The sequence below is a fragment of the Boleophthalmus pectinirostris genome, unplaced genomic scaffold, assembly GCF_026225935.1.
Source record: "Boleophthalmus pectinirostris isolate CB_2022bp ecotype Guang Dong unplaced genomic scaffold, ASM2622593v1 HiC_scaffold_10, whole genome shotgun sequence".
In the NCBI taxonomy this organism is placed as follows: Eukaryota; Metazoa; Chordata; class Actinopteri; order Gobiiformes; family Gobiidae; genus Boleophthalmus; species Boleophthalmus pectinirostris.
In genome coordinates, this window is record NW_026570971.1 from 1,040,767 (window position 1) to 1,044,717 (window position 3,951).

The 3,951-nt window shown below is 42.9% G+C and overlaps 1 protein-coding gene across 1 annotated transcript in view; it reads left to right on the plus strand.

Annotated features, from left to right (window-relative positions):
• Window positions 1–3,951, plus strand: part of map4k5 (mitogen-activated protein kinase kinase kinase kinase 5) — an 89,096-nt gene that overhangs the window by 79,195 nt on the left and 5,950 nt on the right. The window lies entirely within an intron of this gene.

Genomic DNA, 3,951 nt, shown 5'->3' on the forward strand with positions numbered 1-3,951 from the left:
CAACAACAAACACAACAACAAACACAAACAGACAACAACAAACACAACAACAAACACAACAACAAACACAACAACACAACACAAAACACAACAACAACACAACAACAAAACACACAAACAAACACAAAACACACAACACACAACAAACACAACAAAACACAAAACACAACAACACACACAACACACAACAAAAACAACAACAAAACACACACAACAAACACAACAACAAACACAACAACAAACACAACAACAAACACAACAACCACAACAACAAACACAAAACACACAAACACAACAACAAACACAACAACAAACACAAACACAACAACAAAACAAACAACACAAACAACAAACCAACAACACACAAACACAACAACAAACAAACAACAAACACAACAACAAACACAACAACACAACACAACAACACAACACAACAAACACAAACACAACAACAAACACAACAACAAACAAACAACAACACAACAACAAAACACAACAACACAACAACAAACAACAACAACACAACAACACAACACACAACAACACAACAAACAACAACAACAACAACAACAACACAACAAAACAACAACAAACAACAAACAAAACACAACAAGACACACAAACAACAAAACACAACAACAAAAAACACAACAACACAACAATACACAAACACAACAACAAACAAACACAAACAACACAACAAAACAACAACAAACAACACAAACACAACAACACAGAACACACAACCACTAACACTAACTTGGAAACACAAAACACACAAACTGAAACACAAACACAAACACAACAACAGCCAGCAGCACGGTCCTGGTCTGACTGGAGGAGACTTGGGCCGGAGCCACAGAGCCCAGGGCAAAAAAACTTTTTGTGTTTAGGAAGACACTTCACCCACATTGCTGTATGGAGTGGTGGTGTGTGTGTGTGTGAGTGATGGTGGTGGCCAGAGGGACCGATGGGCAGAATTGGCACCCACTTCCGTCAAGCTGCCCAGGGCGCTGTCTACAGTAGCAGTTTACACCACAGAGTGTGGAGAGACTGAATAATGAAGTGTAAAGAGCTTTGAGATCTTGAAAAGTGCTGTATAAATGTAATCATCAATCAATCAATCAACCCTTACACAAACACACACACACACAACAACAAACACACACACAAACACACACACACAAACACACACAACAAAAACAAAACAAAACCACAATCATGAACACAACAACAAACACACACACAAACACACACACAAACACACACAAACACACACACAAACACACACACACACAAACAAACACACACACACAAACACACACAACAAAACAAACACACACAATCTTTCATTCACAAATGTTCATATATTTACCAGATTAATTGTATAAATTATCATCTGTGTTAATTCTTTTATTTTTTATGATTATTTTACTCGTCTGTTTTCTGATTCTCTCTGTCCCTGCTCATCCCTCTCTCCTCTCTCTCTCCTCTCTCTCCTCTCTTTCTCTCTCTCTCTCTCTCTCTCTCTTTTTTCTTCGTTTACCTCCTCTCTCTCTCTCTCTCTCCTTCTCTCATCCTGTTTTATTGCTTCCCTCTCTCTTTCTTGATCCTCTCTCTCTCTCTCTCTTTCTCTTCTCTTCTCTTCTCCTCGTGTCTCTGATGTGTCTTTTGTTCGTTCCTGTTCTGTTTAATGGAAAAGGTTCATTTAGATCTAAAAAAAAGAATCTGTTTGTGAAAAACAAAACGCAAACAAAAAAGACGTTTACACAGAAACTCGTGTTAAACCTGCGAGAGTCTGACACGTGAAGAGAACAAACTCCAACTGGACCAAAGAGTTTCTGTTGGAGTTTCTCTGAGTAAAAGAGTTTGGAGCTGGTTTCTGGTTCAGATTTCTGTGTCTGTGAAACAAAAACTCACAAATATAAATGTAAAGCTGCATTGTGTAACTTTTCTGGTAGAGGCTCTGTCCAGTTCTTTTCTCCTCCATTTTCTGAGTCAAATACCTTTTTATCTCCATGGAGACCAAACCAGACTGAGTCCCAGGTCAGATCTGTGGAGAGGCGACTCCGCTCACAGTGACACCAGAACGTTTGTGGGTAAAAACCACAAAATATTTGATGGGAAGTGTTTTTAGTTTAGACCAGGAGAGTCAAACTCATTTTGTTCGGGTCGTTTCCGGATCAGAAAACTCATGTCATATAAACAAAAATAACAATAAGTTCAAATATTTGTGCAGAGAAACACAAATCTATTACAGAAATCTTTTTTAATTGATGAACTCTTTCTTTTACAAAATATTATAATATTATGAACAACCTGAAACTTTAAGAAAAAATACAATTTCAACACAAAGTTTGAACATGAACTTGCTGTAAACAGAATAAGTCCATTTTTGTTGTAAAATCCTGCACTCGGCTCCACTTTTCTCATGTTGGACATTTTTCTGATGAGGGGTCACGGTCAAACAGTCAAAACATCGTCCTTTAAGACGTTTGGAAAGAGACAAGTCTTCATTTTGTGCTGCTCTGGTGGGAGGGGCCACGTACAGAGACGCTGGAGACGCTGCTGTGATAAACACCACAGAAAATTAACAAGATTTTAATAAAAAAATAGAATTAAAATATTTGAGTAGAAAATCAGCCGAGGGACAGATTAAAGGTGTTGGAGGTGTGTTTGACACCCGTGGTTCAGACGGTGACGGAGTTTTTGGGGATTAAAAACACAAAAATCTGAAACCTCCAGAGTGGAAAAGTTGAATAAACTCCACTGTAGAGTTTCTGTCTAAACTGAACAAGACGATGGTTTTGACGAGACCCTCAAAAGAAAAATGTCCAACATGAGAAAAGTGGAGCCGAGTGCAGAATTTTATTACAAAAATGGACTTATTCCTGTTTACAGACAAGTTCATGTTCAAACTTTGTGTTGAAATTGTATTTTTCTTAAAGTTTCAGGTTGTTCATAATATTATAATATTTAGTAAAAGAAAGAGTTCATCAATTCAAAAAGATTTGTGTAATAGATTTGTGTTTCTCTGCACAAATATTTGAACTTATTGTTATTTTTGGGGTTTATATGACATGAGTTTTCTGATCCAGACACGACCCGGAACAAAATGAGTTTGACACGTCTGGACTAAATGTTGTGTGTGACATGTCTCTGTGCCCACTCTTGTCCCGGTGCCCGCTCTCGTCTCTCATCCCGGTGCCCGCTCTCGTCTCTCGTCCCGGTGCCCGCTCTCTCTCTTGTCTCGGTGCCCACTCTGTCCTCGGTGCCCGCTCTCGTCTCTTGTCCCGGTGCCCGCTCTCGTCTCTCGTCTCTCGTCCCGGTGCCCACTCTCGTCTCTCGTCTCTTGTCCCGGTGCCCGCTCTCGTCCGTCCTTCCAGTGCCCGCTCTTCGTTCTCTTGTCCCGGTGCCCATCTCGTCGTCTCTGTCTCTCGTCTCTTGTCCCGGTGCCCGCTCTCGTCTCTCGTCCTCTTTCCGGTGCCGCCCGTCTCTCGCTCTCCCGGTGCCCGCTCTCGTCTCTGTCCGGTGCCCGCTCTCGTCTCTCTTGTCCCGGTGCCCGCTCTCGTGCCGCTCTCGTCTCTCGTTCGCTTCGTCTCCGATGCCCGCTCGTCGTCTCTTTCTGGTCCCGTGCTCTCGCTCTCGGTCTCTCGTCTCTTGTCCCGGTGCCTCGTCTCGTTCTGCTTCTCTCGTCTCGGTCCCGTGTCTCGTCTCTTGTCCCGGTGCCCGCTCTCGTCTCTCGTCTCTTGTCCCGGTGCCCGCTCTCGTCTTGTCTTGTCCGGTGCCCGCTCTCGTCTCTGCCCGTCTCTTGTCTCGGTGCCTCGCGTCTCGTCTCTTGTCGGTCGTTCGTCTCTCGTCTGCCCGCTCTCGTCGTCTCTTGTCGGTGCCCGCTCTCGTCTCTCCGTCTCTCGTCTTGTCTCGTCGGTGCCGCTCTCGTCTCTCGTCTCT